Source organism: Sus scrofa, chromosome 2, assembly GCF_054392235.1.
Source record: "Sus scrofa isolate SSC_HxYL_T2T_F1_AM1 chromosome 2, Sscrofa_HxYL_maternal_Yorkshire_Landrace_v2.0, whole genome shotgun sequence".
Lineage (NCBI taxonomy): Eukaryota > Metazoa > Chordata > Mammalia > Artiodactyla > Suidae > Sus > Sus scrofa.
In genome coordinates, this window is record NC_139384.1 from 90,258,326 (window position 1) to 90,276,870 (window position 18,545).

The window sequence follows — 18,545 nt, forward strand, 5'->3', positions numbered from 1 at the left end:
GCTGAGGAGAGCATGAAGTACAGCGCGGACGTGATGGGGAACCTGAGACATTTCACTGATATTTTATGGCAAATGTTGCAGAGTGGAACAGAAGTGGTCAGGGTTACCTGTTCAGCCTGCTTGCTTTACTGTGTTTGTTGGTTTAGGAAATTGCTTAGGGTAGGGAATGCTTTCTTAGTAGTTTGAAGCCAAAAATTGGTACCCCCTGCCTTTGAGTTATTTTTTGTAGAATTTGTTATTTCTTCTTCTTCTTTTTAAAAAACTTTTTGGCTGCACCCGAGGCATATGGAAGTTCCTGGGTCAGGGACTGAATCTGAGCTAGAGCTGTGACCTACACCACGGCTGTAGCAGTGCTGGCTCCTTAACCCACTGTGCCAGGCTGGGGATCAAATCCGTGCCTCCGCAGAGACAAGCCAGAGCATTAACCCACTGCACCACAGTGGGAACTCCTTGTAGAACTCTTTATTTTATTTTTATTTTTTTGCTTTTTAGGACCGCACTCATGGCGTATGGAGGTTCCCATGGTAGGGGTCCATTCGGAGCTACAGCTGCCAGCCTGCACCACAGCCACAGTGACACAGGATCTGAGCCGCGTTGGTGACTTACACCACAGCTCATGACAAGGCTGAAAATCCTTATCCTGCGTTCTCACTGTTACTAGTCAGATTCATTTCCTCTGAGCCACGACGGGGAATCCTTTTTTTTGTGTGTGCTTGTTAGGGCTACACTCGGGCCAAATGGAGATTCCCAGGCTTGGGGTCGAATCAGAGCTGTAGCCGCCTGCCTACACCACAGCCAGAGCAATGCCAGATCCAAGCCTCATCTGTGACCTACATCACGGTGCATGGCAATGCCGGATCCTTAACCCATTGAGCAAGGCCAGAGATCGAACCTGCATCCTTGTGGATGGCAGTCAGATTCGTTAACCTTGGAGCCATGACAGGAACTCCCAGAACTCTTTAAATGATATATTTTTTTCACATGTTAAATCCTGCTTGACTTGCATTTATGGTAAAAAGTAGCTTAGTGTTGGTTATGTCAGACAGTACAAAGTTGAAGATAATTCATGTGTCTGATTTTTTTTTTTCCAGAATTCTCTGGAGAATTCCAGAATTCATTCATTCATTTGTTCATTCGTCTCCCTCTATCCTATTTTGTATTTTGCGCTTGACCTATGGGTTATATTGCCTGAGACGGATAGAGGAGTTGTAAACCCTCTTCATGGAGGATGATGGTTCTCAGAGAAGAACCATAATGTACTGAGGATGGGAAGAGTCTGAAGAAGAAATTCCCACAGAAATTGCAAAGGAAGGAGGGATCACCTCAGCGCAGGCTGCCTTGAGGAGGGCACGAGCACAGATGGGCAGGATTTAGAAGACTGGTTGGCATCTTAGGCAGCTGGAGTGGGAGACACATTCCATGAGACCCAGCATCCTGAGCAGAGGCAGCATCCCTAGGAGTGTCAGGGAGCTCTGTTTGGTTGGAAGGTGGGAGTGGGAGGCAGGAGTGGGAGGTGAGCGTGGGAGGTGAGGGTGGAAGGCGGGGGTGGAGATTAGGGAGGAAGGCGAGGGTAGAAAGTGAGGGTAGACTTCACTGAGGGGGGTGGGCTTCCATCCCTGGGATGCGTGGAAGGTGTGTTAGTTTTAAGCCGTAAGAGGAAGACTCAAGAAACAGGAAGGAGGTGGACTGGGTCGCAGGTTTGGTTCAGTGGAGAAGCCTAGCGGGAGGGAGCTCAGGGTGGGGACAGTCTGGTCTTGTTCCCCATTGCGTCCCCTGAGCCTAGAATGGTGCCGGGCAGCCTGTGGAGGAGGGAGGGTAAATATCTGCTGAATGACTCCCCTGGAGGAGAGGTCGTGAGAACTTGAATGAGGGCCATGAGAATTGATGGCAGGGAACAGCTGCGAGAGGCCCTGGGCCATGTGGGGGACAAAACTCACAAACAGGATGGATGGGCACAGGAGGGGACAGAGGTGCCCGGAGCTGAAAACCTGGGGGAGGGGGATATTCTGAACAGACAGAAATCCCCAAAGAGGGATTTAGAAGGCAAGATGCTGAGGATGGTTTTGGACAGTGTCCTTCTGGACCAATCTGCAGACTCATTGATGAATGGCAGATGAATTACAAGTCTTAAGGCATCATCTAGTCATGAATCTATTTATTATTATTATTATTATTGTTATTTAAAATTTTTCATACACCCATGGCATGCAGAAGATCCAGGGGCAGGGATTGAACCCAGGTCACTGCAGTAACAACAACAGCTTGTTAACCCGCTGAGCCACCAGGGAACTCTGCTGTGAATCTATTAATTATAAAATGTGCTGTGTCCTGTACAGAAAAGTCCTGAGATCTAGCTGTGTATTGACTGTTGGGATTTGGAGATTTTCTTGTGACCACCAGAGGGAGCCCACTATATTCATTACAATCTATAGAAATCTAATAGGGATTTTTAAAAGGCTAATTACTGTTTTTAAGAATTTACTAGAAAACACACAAAAGTTCAAGCTGAGGGCAGGGAAATACAGAGTTAACCTTTCACTCTGGTGGTTTTTTTTTTTTTTTTTCCCCCCTACTAAAATGGAAGATCCCTGAGATTTTTCCAGATGGCTCCAGAATCCAGTGGTGTGTTGCTGGTTTTAGGAGGTGCTGATGATTCTGTGAAAGGTGAAATAGCCACTAGCAAACACATTCCTAGAACAGCTGTCCCACTCACCAAGCATTTATTGCGCTCATCTGGTTTGGTCCCAGGAAGGAATCCCTGAAGCTGTGAGAAGATAAGACTGGAAACATCTTGATGTCAGCTTTGCCAACTCTGTGCCAGCTGTTGGGTGACAGGGTGCAGCTCTGCACTCTGTGAGGTGTCGAGTAACTTTGTACATTGGGTTCATTGAATGTCCCACATAGCAAGCTACTCCTGTGGCAGGACTACCTTTAACCAGGCGTAAGTTCAAGGCAGTCATAATCTCTGGCTTCTTAATGCCCTTCTTACACTAAAGTATATTTCGCATGGATTGAAGACTTAAATGTGGAAACTAAAACCATGGGAGGCAAGACAAAAATACAGCAGTCACCTTTTTTTTTTTTTTTTGTCTTTTTTAGGGCCGAACCCTCGGAATATGGAGGTTCCCAGGCTAGGGATCGATTTGGAGCTGTAGCTGCTGGCCTACACCACAACCACAGCACCTCCAGATCCAAACCACGTCTGCGACCTACATCACAGTTCACGGCAACGCCGGATCCTTAACCCACTGAGCGAGGCCAGGGATCAGACCTGCGTCCTCGTGGATGCTAGTCAGATTTGTTTCTGCTGAGCCATGACAGGAGCTCCCAAGCAGTTACTTTTTACAATTAAAATTGTGTAGTAGAAATAGACTCTTTAAGCTGAACTTGCACTGAAGTTGGAAACTGAAGTTGGAAATCATAAAGCAGCAGTTCTCCACTAGGGATGATTTTGCCTTCTGGGAACATTTGGCAATGTTTAGAGACATTTTCAATGTGTCTCACCTTGGGAGGGGAGTGCTCCTGGCATCTAGTGGGTAGAGCCAGGGAGCCAGGGATGCTGCTAAACATCCTATCATGAACCTCCTGCCAGGACATCCCCCAGCACAAAGAATATCCCATCCAAGTGTAAATGGCGTCAATGTTGAAAAACTCAGCTATAGAATAACTGTTTTCCGGAGGTGCCTTGTGCCATAGTGGGTTAAGGATCTGGTGGTGTTAGTGCAGCAGCTTGGGTTGCTGCTGGGGTGCGGGTTTGATCCCCGGCCTGGGAACCTTCACATGCCACAGCCCAAAAAAAAAAAAGAATAAATTTTCTGTCAAGAAAGAAAATCCATCTTAAAATTTAAAGATAAATGACAACTGAAAAAAATTCAGCAAATGTAGCAAACACATGGTTAGTATTCATGAGATATAAAATGATTTTGCAAAAGAATAAGGAAAAGCCAGATATTTCAGCGGATGTGTGGGCAAAGGATATGAATAGGGAGCTCCCAATAGGAAAAATACAAATGGTGACACTTTCGGAGTTCCCATCGTGGCTCAGTGGAAATGAATCTGACTAGGATCCATGAGGACACAGGTTCACTCCCTGGCCTTGCTCAGTGGGTTAAGGATCCAGCGTTGCTGTGGTGTAGGTGGGCAGCTCTAGCTCCAGTTGGACCCCTAGTCTGGGAATCCCCATATGCTACAGATGCGGCCCTAAAAAAGCAAAAAGCAAAAACCAAAAAACAAACAAAGAAAAATCCCCTTGACATTTTCCTTCAGTGAGTCCTTGAGTGCCTATTCTGTGCCAGGCACTGCTCTAGGCCCTGGAAAAGGTGGTTCACATAGTGAATAACTGAGGCCAGACATAGTTAAAGGAGATGTTAGCTTTCAATGATCAGATCGATCAAATTTAAATTGTTTCAGTCTTTCTGGAGGACAGTTTGGCACATAAACATTTTTAAAAACATGAAGTTTCTCCCAGTGTTTCCACTGCTGGGTCCAGTATATAATCTGACCACTGTGCACACGTGACCATGATGTTTATCAGGGCATCATTTAGAGGAGCCACTGTGGAGAATAACATTCATGGCCTTTAGTGGGGAAAGAGCCATGATATTTCAATAGTGGGGAGAAAACTGATAATGATACCAGAGTGTGAACAGTGATTAGCGCCAACTGATTAGATTGTAAGCGCTCTTTTTTTTTTTTTTTTTTTTTTTTTTTTGCATTTTTTGAATTTGCTTGCAATGAGCATGCATTACCAGCCTAACTAGGAATAAGAAGCAGAAAGGTGTTCAGCTGAAGAATAAAAGACAGAGTTTGTTTCTGGCCCTGGGCTGGTCACAGGCCTGTCCCAGTGTGTTGCTGGATCACACCCTTCCTGCCCGCCTCATGGGCTGTGCTGCTGCCTTCAGGTGTCTGATTTAACATCCACTGTCCATTCAGCAAGATACCTGGCACATTTTGGGTGCTCCAGAAATGTTTATAGTTAATAAATATTGTATTCCTAAAGGATCTTTTAAAGCTAAAAAGTGCACCATAGACACTGGTTAATATAGATGCCTGTGGGGAGTGATGGAAAGCACATCTTCTGGATTAAGCCAGGCCTGGATTTGAGTCCTATATCTACCAGTTAGAGCTGTGTTACCTTGGGCGTGTTACTTAACCTCTCTGGGCTTCAGTTAGCTGCTCTTTACTAGTGACACAGTAACCCCAGATTTAGAAGGTAGTTATTTGTTATTTTATCTATTCTTTATTCAAAAATATTTATCATGTTAGATTTTGGGGGCCACAGTGGTGAACAAGACAAAAGTCTGTGTCCATATAGGACTTACATGCTAGGTCTCAGGGGTAGGGTGGATGGGACAGAAAAACGGAAACAGGAATTCTGGTTGTGGCTCAGTGATAATGAACCTATTTTCCATGAGGACACAGGTTCAATCCCTGGCCCTGATCGAAGGGTTAAGGATCTGGTGTTGCCAGGAGCTATGGTGTAGGCCGAAGACACAGCTCCGATCTGGTGTTGCTGTGGCTGTGGTGTAGGCCAGCAACTACAGCTCTGATTTGACCCCTAGCCTGGGAACTCCCACATGCCTCAGGTGCAGCCCTAAAAAGACAAAAGAAAAAAAAAAAAAGAAAAATTAAAACAGATAAACTAACAAAAGAATGAGCGAACTCTGAGTTGCGAAGAGAGCGGTAGAGGCAGGGGCAGGGTGCTTTGGGAGAGGGTGCGAGGTGTGTTGAGATTTACTGCCTTAGAAAGGGAGGTCAGAGAGGCCTCTCTGAAGAGTGGACATTGACACCAAGATCTGCGTGGTGAGAAGGAGCCGGGCATCTCAAGCTGTCCCAAGGCCCCGAGAACAGCAAGTTGGTTCTCAGGCAGCCAGGAAGCTGGGGTGTTTTTCCAGGGATAGGGAGGGGTCCGTGTCTGAAGCAGGCAGGGGAGGGCCTGATGAGATAAGGCACGAGGTGTGTCTGGCCCTCTTGGCTACAGAGAGGGTGCATTTCATCCAAAACGCAGTGGGAAACAGTTGCTTGGTTGAAAATAGAGAAGTGACACTGTCTAGTTTATGTTTTGAAAAGCTCAGGCTGCTGCCAATGGAGGGTGGTCTTGGAGGAGTGCCTGGGAGGGAAATGGGAGAAGAGGAAGCAGGGAGAACACAGGGACGTCCCTGGAGTTGTCCCGGCCAGGTAGGTGTCTGGGGCCTTGTGCTGGGGGCATGGGGGCAGGGGCGATGGAAAGACACGGATGGAGTCGGTGCAGGTTGTAGAGGCTGCACTGGCTGGACCTGGAGTGGACTGGAAGCGGGAGTGAAGTAGAGACGATGGGGTGACTTCCAGCTTTTGGATGACACCCGAATTTTTGCCTTTGGGCCACTCACTGTGGTGCCATTTGCTCTCATGGGAGTGGACAGAATGGGGAGTCTGTTTGGACCTGTTCATTTTGGCATGACTAGCGGACATCTGAGAGGAGAGACACGGTCAGCCCTTGGATTAAATGACACAACAAAGGTGGAGGCGGCAGCGCAGGGCCTGGCCCAGAGTGGGCCTTTGTCACTGTGTGTTGAACGCACATGTATGGGGGTGGTGGTCGTGAAGATGACCGTGGGCTGTGATGGTGTCCCCTTCTTTAGCATGAAGCCTGGCAGACCTCTTTGTTAGTCAAGGTTCTCTAAAGAAGCTGAACCAATAGGATCTGTCTGTCTGTCTGTCTGTCTATCTATCTATCTATCTATCTATCCGTCTGTATATCTATATATCTATCTTATCCTATCCTATCCAATCCATCCATCCATCCATCCATCTATCTATCCTATCCATCCATCTATCTATCTATGTACCTACATAAAGAGATTTGAGCAACAGGTTCGAGTCAGCAAGCTGGAGGCCCAAGAGAGCCACTGTTCCAGTTAGAGTCCTAAGGCTGTCTGCTGGAGCCTTCTCTCTTATTTGGGAAGTCTCTCTTTTTGTTCTATGCAAACCATCAACTGATAGGGCAAGGCCCACCTACATTATGGAGGGCAATTTGCTTTACTCCAAGTCCGCTTGTTTGACTGTTTATTTCATCCAGAAACATCCTCATAAAGAAACATCCAGAATAATGTCTGGCCATGTATCTGGGCACCGTGGCCCAGCCAGGTTGACCCATGCAGTTAACCATCACGCTTAGCTGCTTCTGTTACTTCCTTTGCATTCTTCCTCATCTCTCTCTCCAGTCAGTCAGTTGTCTTATCCTGCTTCCCATGTGTTGACTGAGCCTCTGACACCATCCCCAACATTACTGCCTTCTTCAGAGCCTCATCACCCTCCATTCTTTCCAAGTCTTCCTCAGGATTAGGGCAAAGTGATTCGTTCACTTTAAAAGCCTTCCACAGTTCCGTGTGGTCTTTAGGATCAAGTAGATGGTCCAACTGCTTCCTACCTCCCTCTCTGGACCCATCTCTCAAATCACATCACTTTCCTCGGCCCTAGGGAATGACTTCGTTTCTCCATCCTGCCCTCCACTTGAAACCTGTATGTCACTGCTTGGCCTGACATGTCTCTTCTGGCTTTTTGCTTGAAGAACCCATGTTCATTCCTCATGGACCAGCTTCAATCTTACCTCTTCAGGGAACCTTCCCCATTTTCCAGGTAGCATTAATTGTCCCCTCCTCTGAGATCCTACCACACTCCGGGGACCTCTCAAACAATTCCATATGGTCCTTGGAGTTGCTTCACTTCCTTGTCACTCCAGCTCCCCCAGCCTGTGACACTCTAAAAGACAGGGGATGTGTCCCATCCTCCCCCCATCCCTGCTGCCCCCAGGCTCACAAGAGACCCTCCACTGATTGTTAGGTGGGGGAGTGGGGAGGGAAGGAAAGACAAACTCTGTTTTTACTACAGGAGCCCACAGAACTCAGCTCATGTTATAAATATGTTTAGATAATTTGTGGAATGACAGTGACAAGTCTGCTAGAGGACTGTTACAGAGAAGGAGTAGTAAAATCCACAAATGAAACTGCCACGGCTGACACTGTCTTCCTTGAATTCCTCACTGTCCAGGAACCAAGCTGGCCTGTGCCAGGCGGCTTTTCAGCGCCATAGAGAAGCCCATTCACTGTGTATTCCCCTTCTTAGTTTTAGACTCTATCCTGACTCTTCCAGTGTTTCCCCTGTTTTCACTACTTGGCTTTCTCTCCTTGCTTATCCTAGACTTGTCTCTTGCCAGGGCTCTGCTGAGTTCTGCGTTGGCGGCAGGGGCCCAGGATTGGGTAATTGGAGTCATTTGCATTTGGTTTGGTGCTGGGGGTCCCTTCCCGGGAATCAGAGCTGGTCCTGCCGGCTTGCCTTGGGGGACTTACCTCTCTGTGTTGGAAATGCTTTCCCTGCTGGGAAACAGATCAGAAATGTCCTTCCTGGAAAGCCTTCTTGACCCTTTGCAGCTAACATTTCCTGTACATTCTGTTCTAATGCCCAGATGGCCTAAATTGATCAGGGTTTGGGAGCTGGGTAGACCCGGGCACCCCCAGTTGCCTCCCTCGATGAAGAGGCCTGGCTCCTGCACGCCTGCCTCTCTCTGTGTGTCTTCTCTGTCCTTTGGCCACCGAGCCTCTCCCCTTTCCCTCCTGTGGCCTCATCCAGGCTCTGACTGCCCCAAGTGCCACCCTAAAGTTTGGCCACGTGCAGCTTTGCGGAGGTGGTGTGGGCATGCTCCGCGTGAACCTGGCTGGGCAGCCTCGGCTTGCCTCCCGCCCTGGCGGTGCTGATTGAAGTTTGGACAGGAAGAGCTGCCCTCGCTCGGTTGTACAGATGAGATTGGTGGTGGCTGAAACACAGACATGCCCCTCCTTTCCTCTGTCTCTTAGGCTCACTCCATCCCACTTGCCTCACACACCCAGTTCTCCCCCTTCATCAGCCTGACTCAGCACGAGCCCCCGTGCCACAGGAGAGGCAGCCAGGAGGGCAACTAACCAGCTTTCAGAGTCTGTGCTGTCCTAGGGAGCAGAGAGGAGGCAGGGAGGCATGATGGATGGTGACTGAGATAGCATTCTTTGGTCACGAGCAACAGAAATCAACTCAGGCAGATTTCTTAAAAAAATTTTTTTGTTTGAATGGCTGCACCCATGGCATATGGATGAACAGTTGCATCCTACAACTGGATCACTGGATCCTTTAACCCACTGCACCTGGCTGGGGATCCATCCCATACCTCCACAGTGACCCAAGCCACTGCAGTTAGGTTCTTAACCCACTGCAGCACAGTGGGAACTCCTTGTTTTTTTTTTTTAATTTTTAAATGGCTTATTTTGTTTTATTTATTAATTTTTTTTGTCTGCCTCCACAGAATGTGGAGTTTCCAGGGCCAGGGCTTGAATCTGCACCATAGCAGTGACCCAAGCCGCTGTAGTGACAATGCTGGATCCTTAACCTGGTGTGCCATAAGGGAACTCCTCAGGCAGATTAGACCAAAAGGAAAAGTATTGGAAGAAAGGCAGGAACTCACAGAAAAGAAATGCACCCTGAGAAAGGCGGCTAGGAAAAGATAGGAGGTTGGGCAGTCCCCTGGGGAATAAGAGGCCTCTTGGATGTGTCTGCACCATCTATTCTTATGGGTGTCACTCTGCCTGAGGTTCAGGGTCTCAGGACAGAGCCCCACTGCACAGGCCTGGCCCCGGTGCCCATCCTTTTGCCCAGGGCTTCCGTAGCAGGGCTGAGAGCGAAGAGCATATCTCCCACGGCTGCCAGGATGCTGCACAGGGTCAGGGAGGGGAGCCTGAGGTTGATGCAGGTGGTCTTGGCTGTGAATGCCAACTGTGGCGGCCCACTGGCTCTGTGAGCTCCGGCAAGTGATCTGATTCTTTAAACTCTCCATCTCCTCGTGTGTAAAATGGGAAAATATTATGTACCTTGGCAGTTTGTCTTGAGGATATACTAACACAAGTGTGTAGGAAGGTGCTCAGCATAGCCTAGGCATCTCGTTACATCCATTCATATATTCCCAAGGAAAGTGGTCTGTGGTCCCTGGGAGGTACGAGAGAGCTGGACACAGATCATTATTACAGTGGGGGGCGGTGTACCTAGTGAGCAAGGCCAGCCTGTTCTTTTTGTTATCTCCTCTGCAGAAAAGAATATCATCTCTAGAATGTGTGGTGTGTGTGTGTGTGTGTGTGTGTGTGAGAGAGAGAGAGAGAGAGAGAGAGAGAGAGACTGGGTCATTTTGCTCTACAGTAGAGAATGGACAGAACGCTGTAAACCAGCTAAAATGGAAACAATAAAAGTCACATGAAAAAAGAAATGAAGAATATATCATTTCTGCTTTTTTGTTGGTTCACTGGGTGCCAGAATCCCCCAGTGAGGCTTCTGCTCCAAATGGAGAAAGAGCAAGTCCTGGTTCCTCCAGGAGCCCTTGGACGTGGGATTCCCTCTGCTGTATCTGTTGTCAGCAGGCGGTATGGTGAAGCCCCTTTCTCTTGGGTGCCTCTGGGTTTCCCTCCTGATCTACCAAAGGCTCTTCTTCCCTGTACCACTGTTCTTTTCCATTTTGGTTTAGTCCTGCCTTTTGAAATAGGATGAATGGGGCCCAGCTGCCTGCCCCACAAGGTCGTGATTATCATACACGAATGGGCTTGAAGTGGCCTGTCGTCTGGTCATTTCTTTAGAAGCAGCCTGTGCGGCCCACTCGCAGGCTAGCGGAGAAGGAAGTTCAAAGCACTGGAGGCTGAGGCTCCGAAGGGAACGGAATGGGGGAGGGTTGCTCTAAGGAAAAGTCCAGCAAACAAGGTCGGTGTGGAAGAGGGACTGGATCCCCTGTTAGAAGCACACAAGCCTCCCTCTGTGGTGTTTTGCGAAAAATGTACTTTTAAAATGTAGCGATGTGGCATTCCCGTCATGGTGCAGTGGAAATGAATCCAACTAGGAGCCATGAAGTTGCAGGTTGCAGGCATGGCTCAGATCTGGTGTTGCTGTGGCTCTGGCATAGGCTGGCAGCAACAGCTGTGATTGGACCCCTAGCCTGGGAACCTCCATATGCCATGGGCGTGGCCCTAAAAAGACAAAAAGACAAAAAAATAAAAAAATAAAAATAAAAAAAATGCAGAGATGAGACCATTTGTGCTCCTGGGTGGGAGGGGGCAGTGGGTGACTTGGAGGCAGAACAGAGTATGGTCTCTGCCACCCACAGAAGGCCTGGACCGTGACTTTACCACTGGCTGTCATCCCTGTCCTTGGCCCTGCCCATCGCATGGGTGGGGAGACAGGCAGACCCTTTGGCCCAGGTGCTTGCTGGAGGGTCAACTGTGCCCCAGAGCAGCATTTAGTAGCTGTGAGGCCTGCAGGATGGGGCCTTGGATGGTCGCGGGTCTTAGCATTTTCTCAGAGTATGGAGGGGTGGGGGCTCTGAGAGGACAGGGGGCTGCCTCTGAGGAAAGCTGGGAGCAGCTGCCCAGGAGGGACCATCTGCCCCTGAGACCACTGCCAAGGCGGACTTGGGCTTCACTTCCAGGAGGTCAGGGTGGTGTCCTCAGCCCCCGCCCGTTTGCTTCCTCAAGTGTATCCTCTCCTCTTGCCCCCTCCCCCGGGGGTCCAGGAGGGTCAGGTTCTGCCACCCACAGGCACTGGACCCTTCACCCCTTCACTGCTGGGGGGTAGAGAGAAGAGGGGGAAGGTGTATGGATGGAGGGGGGGAGGGTACAAGTCGGGGTGGTGGTGATAAACTCAGGGAATGCTGGGCAGATCTTTTGCTTCTAGAAGGTGGAGGTGAGGGAGGGGGAGAAGTGGGGGAGTGAGGTGTGAACACAGGTATTCCTGCCCTGCCCCACAGGGCAGGGACTCTGAGCCCCCAGGGCTGGCTGTGGGAAGGTTCCAGATCCTCTAGCCCGAAGCCCCTGAGAGCCGGCTCAGTTGGTCTCCAGGCCCCCTCTTAGGATTATGGAGAAAGGCTTTTTTCCAGCCTGGAACACACCATTTTCTTCTTCCCCAAGGTCGCTGCCTCCCCACAGGGCCTCTCTTCTGGTCTTTTAGCAGACTGTCCTCTTTGTATTTTAAAAAAATTATTATTATTATAAAAGCAAACTATGCTTCTTAAAGTTATCCTACTGTCCCCTGCCTCAAAAAAAAAAAAAAGTCTCTCTTAAACCCCCATCTCACAACTTGACCCAATCCTCAGCCCTAGATGTAAATATTAGATCGGAGTGGTTTGCAATCTGCTGTCCTTTTTCTGTGCTTTAACAAGCACACGCATTTAAAGTCTTACAGAGATGGGATAAAAAATAAGGTCCTCCTATATGGCACAGGGGACTATATCCAGTCTCCTAGGATAGACCATGATGGCAAAGAATATGAAAAAGAATGCAGGAGTTGCCTTCAAGGCACAGCGGAAGTGCATCCAACTAGGAACCATGAGGTTGCGGCTTCGATCCCTAGCCTCGCTCATTGGGTTAAGGATCCTGCGTTGCTGTGGCTGTGGCATAGGTTGGTAGCTACAGCTCTGATTGGACCTCTGGCCTAGGAACCTCCATATGCCACAGGTGAGGCCCTAAAAAGACAAAAAAAAAATTAAAAAAAAAGAAATTAGGGTGTTCCCATCCTGGCGCAGTGGTTAACAAATCCGACTAGCAACCATGAGGTTGCGGCTTCGATCCCTGGCCTTGCTCAGTGGGTTAAGGATCTGGCGTTGCCGTGAGCTGTGGTGTGGGTTTCAGACACGGCTTGGATCTGGCATTGCTGTGGCTCTGGCATAGGCCAGCAGCTACAGCTCTGATTAGACCCACAGGAAGCAGCCCTTAGAGAAGGCAAAGAGACAAAAGTAAATAAATAAATAAAATTAAAAAAATTGTTTAAAAAAAATTAAAAAAAGAATGTGTATATATCTATATCTATATGTATAACTGAGTCACTTTGCTATACAGTAGAAATTGGTACTACATTGTAAATCAACTGTTCTTTAAAAAATTTTTAAATAAAAATTCTTATAGAAATAAAACAATGTGTGGTATTATGTACTTAAATTTATTATTATTATTATTATTATTATTATTATTATTATTATGGTTGCACCCATGACATAGGGAAATTCCTGGGCCAGGGATTGAATCCAGGCTGCAGCTGCAACCTATGCCACAGCTGTGGCAGCGCTGGATCCTTTAACCCACTGCACTGGGCCAGGGGTCAAACCTTCACCTCCACACCCACCTGAGCCACTGTAATCGGATTCTTAACCCACTGTGACACAGTGAGAACTCCTTCTACACTTTTTTTTTTGTCGTTTTAGGGCCACACCCTCGGCATGTGGAGGTTCCCAGGCTAGGGGTGGAATCAGAGCCGTAGCCACTGCCCTACACCACAGCCACAGCAAGGCCAGATCCGAGCCACATCTGCAACCTACACCACAGCTCACGGCAATGCTGGATCCTTAACCCACTGAGCGAGACCAGGGATTGAACCTGCGTCCTCATGAATCCTAGTCAGATTTGTTTCCACTGAGCCACAACAGGAGCTCCCCTCTGCACTTTTTTTTTAAACTTCACAAGGTGAAGGCACCGTTTCAGTCCAACCAGCATGGGCTTCAGGGGCCCATGGACCGTTCACATGGTGACCCGTTCAAGTAAACCCCAGAATGTGACTCAGGGTGGTCAGTGGGGCAGCCTCTGAGGCTCCCAGCCCTGCCCCTTCCATTCTTCCAGCAGTCCCCCCAGCTCTGGGCTTTCTTCTTCTCCCTCTGCCTTCCGGGACCTTTTCCACGTTTACCTCCATTCTTTCCGATGTAAATGTCTCTCGGTTTGTTTTCTGCTCTGCTCCTGCCCTTCTGTTCTTTCTCTTCATCAGCCCATCTGAAGCCCCAGTGATAGGCGGACAAGCACTTCTGCGGGCGATAGAAAGGCAGTGAATCTGCTCACATTTAACATTTGGTGTCTCTGCAAACATCAAGAGCTTTTGTCACTGCAGCATCTGTACCCCTGCTGTCTTCCTTATTATTTGTTTTAACCTTTTGTCAAAATAGAACTTATTACAGACACGAGCGCAAGTCCTAGGTTTGCAATCTGATGAATTTCCACAGACAGAACACACCTGTGTCCAAGTCTGGCAACAGCACATGATCTGCCCTCCAGAGACACCCCCCGCCCCCCCACCCCCGTGCCCCCCGCAGCTGCCCAAGGGTAACCACTGTCCCAGTTTCTCATATAATAGACTTCACTTTGCCTGGTTTTGAACTTTATGGGACCGGAATCACAGGCTGTAGATTCTTTTGTGTCTTCAGTTGATCATTATGGGATTTATTCATGTTGCTGCCTGTTGAGGTGGATCGTTCATTTACTTATTCATTGTATTATTGTTGGGCACTTGGGTTGTTTCCAGTCTGGGGCTATTAGGAGCAGTGCTGTTGCGAGCAATTGTGTATGTGTTGTGGGGAACATAAGTATGCATTTCTGTTGTGTTTATACACCACAGTGGAATTGCTGCGCATAAGGTACGCAGATGTTAAATTTTAGTATCTAGTACATCCTTTTCCGTGGAAGGTGATAGTTCCACTAAGCGGGGATGAGGACTCAGGAATTCCAGTGCTTCACTTGGCATTTTCTGGCTATTTGGTTTCAGCCACCCTGGTGGCCCTGCATGTCTGTGTCTGGACTGCCTTTTCCGTTCCATTTTTCTAATTGTCTATCCATGCGTGATTACCACGTTATTTTAATTACCAAAGCTTTAGTGTTGATATCAGATGGTGTTTTGTTCAGGATTCCCATTGCTGTTCTTGGGCCTTTGCGTTATCATGCACGTTTTATAACCTGTTTGCCAGTCTCTGTGAAAACAACAAAACAACAACAAAAACCCCTGCTGAGATTTTGAATGTGATTTGTTGAATACAGATTAATTTAGGAAGAAATGACATCTTCACAATATCAAGGCCTTCAATGTATGAACATGGTGTATGACTCTATGTATTTGGGTCTTTAATTTTATTTGACAGTGTTTTATAGTTTTGCATGTAGCGGTCTTGCACATGTTTTATTAGATTTATTCTTGGGAATTTAATGTTTTTTAATGCTGTTTTTTAAAATATAATTTTATTGGAGTATAGTTGACTCACAATGTTGTATTGTACTGCAGAGTGAATCAGTCCTACATATAAACATATCCATCATTTCCCCCGTATATGTTATTACAAAGTATTAAGTAGATTTTCCTGTGCTCTACCGTTAGGTTCTTGTTAATCATCTGTTTTACACTGGAGTTCCCATCGTGGCTCAGTGGTTAATAAATCTGACTAGGAACCACAGGGTTGCGGGTTCAGTCCCTGGCCTTGCTCAGTGGGTTAAGGATCCAGCGTTGCCGTGAACTGTGGTGTGGGTCGCAGACACAGCTCGGATCCTGCGTTGCTGTGGCTCTGGTGTAGGCCGGCGGCTACAGCTCCAATTAGACCCCTAGCCTGGGAACCTCCATATGCTGCAGGAGCAGCTCTAGAAAAAGGCAAAAAGACAAAAAAAAAAAAAAAAGAAAAATCGTCTATTTTATACAGTTGTGTGTTTATGTTATTTCCACCCTGCCAATTCTTCCCTCCCCGCAATGGGGAGGTAACCAGGAGATTGGTTTTGAAATCTGTGAGTTTGTTTTTGTTTTAGAAATAAATTCCTTTCTGTCATTTTAGATTCCACATATAAGTAATATCATATTATACTTGTCTTTCTCTGACTTACTTCACTCATATGATAATCTCTATGTCCATCCATGTTGCTGCAAATGGTATTATTTCATTCTTTTTTTGGATGAGTAATATTCCATTGTATATATATACCATATCTTCTTTATCAAGTCATCTATTGATGGACATTTAGGTTGCTTCCATGTCTTGGCTATTGTACATAGTGCTGCAGTGAACATGGGGTGCATGTATCTTTTTGAAGTATGGTTTTCCCCGGATACATGCTCAGGAGTGGGATTGCTAGATCGTAAGGTAGTTCTATATTTACCTTTTTTTCTTTTCTTTCTTTCTTTTTTTTTTTTTTTCTTTTTAGGGTCCCATCCACAGCATATGGAAGTTCCCAGGCTAGGGGTTGAATCAGAACTGCAGCTCCTGGCCTACGTCGCAGCCACAGCAATGCAGGATTCTAGCTGTGTCTGTGACCTATACCACAGCTCATGGCAATGCCAGATCCCTGACCCACTGAGTGAGGCCAAGGATGGAACCTGCATCCTCATGGGTACTAGTCAGATTTGTTTCTGCTGCACCATGACAGGAACTTCTATATTTACTTTTTTAAGGAACCTCCATGCTGTTCTCCACAGTGGCTGCGCCGATTTATATTCCCACCAACAGTGTAGGAGGGTTCTTTCTTCTCTATACCCTCTCCATCATTTATTGTTTGTAGACTTTTTGATCATGGCCATTCTTACTGGTGTGAGTTGATACCTCATTGTAGTTTTGACTTGCATTTCACTAACAGTGATGTTGAGCATCTTTTCATGCATTTTTTTGGCCATGATGCCATTTTAAATAAGATTTAAAAAATTTGCTTTCTGGTTTTTTCTCATTATTTTTCATGCAGTCCTTGTTTTCCAGTGTTCCTGCCACATTCGCTTGTTAACTCTAATTGTTTAATAGTCTTTTAGATTTTCTTTCTTTCCTTCCTTCCTTCCTTCCTTCCTTCCTTCCTTCCTTCCTTCCTTCCTTCCTTCCTTCTTTCCTTCTTTCCTGTCTTTCTCTCTCTCTCTTTCTTTCTTTTTTAGGACTATACCTATGACATATGGAAGTTCCCAGGCTAGGGGTTGAATTGGGACTGCAGCTGCCGGCCTATGCCACAGCCACAGCAACGCCAGATCTGAGCTGAGTCTGTGACGTACACTGCAGCTCATGGCAAGGCTGGATCCTTAACCCACTGAGCAGGGCCGGGGATTGAACCTTCATCCTTATGGATGCTAGTCAGGTTTGTTACTGCTGAACCACAGTGGGAACTCCGATTTTCTGTGTATTTTCTATCATATCCTCTATAGATAGAATTTTATTTGTTTCCTATTCTTACACCTTTTATTTTTTTTACTAGACTCATTTCTTTGGCTAGGACCTTCAGTAGTGTGACAAGAATTATTACCAATTCCATCATAGGCATCCTGGGTTAATAACTGAAGTCAGCGGAAACATTAAGTATGAATGTTTCTTTAGGTTCTTGTAGCTATTAATCAAATTAAAGAAGTTCCCTTTTTAGTTTGCTGAGAGGTTTTTTTTTTTTTTTTTTTTTAAAGTTATAGTTGGTGTTAAGACTTGTCCAGTGATAGTCGTACATTTAGGAGATAATCCTATTGTATTTCTCCCTTTTTTTCTTTTGTGTCTTTTTAGGGCCACACCCATGGTGTATGGAAGTTTGCAGGCTAGGAGTTGAATCAGGGCTGTAGCTACAGCCCTACACCAGAGCCACAGCAACTCCAGATCTGAGACACATCTGTGACCTACACCACAGCTCATGGCCGCACCGGGTCCTTAACCCACTGAGCAAGGCCAGGGATCAAACCTGTGTCCTTATGGTTACTAGTCAGGTTTGTTACTGCTGAGCCACAACAGAAACTCCTCTCCCTTTTTTTTTTTCTGTCAAAACACTGAATTATGGTTATTGATTTTAGAATATTAACTACCCTTGCATTCCCAGAATAATCCCGACTTGGATGGGCTGTATTATTTTAACATATCGCTGGATTCAACATTTTTTTTGAGGGATTTTGCATCTGTCTTCATTTTGCATGGTCTTAATTTTCCTTTCTTCTGTTGTCAGGTTTTTGTTATCAAGGTTATGCTAGTCTCATGAGTCTGGAGATACTACCCTGGTTTCTATTACTTGGAAGAATTAGGGCGAGATTTAGTGTTACTCTTTCTTTAATATTTAAAAGAAATCATTGGTAAAAACATCTAGATCTAGGATTTTCTTTAGATTTTAAATAATTAAATTGTTTTAACAGCCATAGGACTCTGCTTCATTTTTTAAATAACAACTTTATGGTGTTTCCTGGTGGCCTAGTGGTTAAGGATTTGTCCTTGTCACCGTTGTGGTGCAGGTTTGATCCCTGGCCTGGGAACTTCTGCATGCCATGGGTGTGGCTAGAAAAAAAACACCTTTATTAAGATATACTTTATATACCATATGAATAATCTATTTTGAGTATACAATTCAGTGATTTTAAGTATCTGCACGGAATTGTGCAACCATCACCACAGTCATTTTTAGAGCATCACTCCACACAGAAACCTGTACCCCTTAGACATCATCTTCCAACCCCTCTGTCTCTCCCAGCCCCTGGCAACTACTTACCTACTTTTTATCTCTATTTGCCTATTCTGGGCATTTCCTATACATCGAATCATAAATATGTGGCCTTTTGTGTCTGGCTTCCTCTCACTTAGCATAATGTTTTCCAGGTACATCCAGTGGCACGTGCCAGTACTTCATTCCTTTTTATGGCTGAGTAATATTCCATTGTATGGATATATCACATTTTGTTTATCCATTCATCCATCAGTGGACATCTGGGTTTCCACTGTTTGTTGTGAATAGAGCTGCTAAGAACTTTGTGTACAAGTCTCTGTGGGAGCGTATGTT

General features: G+C 46.5%; 1 protein-coding gene and 1 long non-coding RNA gene across 9 annotated transcripts in view; both read left to right on the forward strand.

Moving 5' to 3' along the window:
* COL23A1 (collagen type XXIII alpha 1 chain) overlaps positions 1-18,545 on the forward strand; it is a 375,676-nt gene that overhangs the window by 36,881 nt on the left and 320,250 nt on the right. The gene's annotated exons all lie outside the window — the stretch shown is intronic.
* LOC146405565 (uncharacterized) lies at positions 5,696-10,818 on the forward strand. Its single transcript, XR_014837993.1, has 2 exons — positions 5,696-6,006; positions 6,140-10,818. It is a non-coding gene; the product is annotated as an uncharacterized LOC146405565 (long non-coding RNA).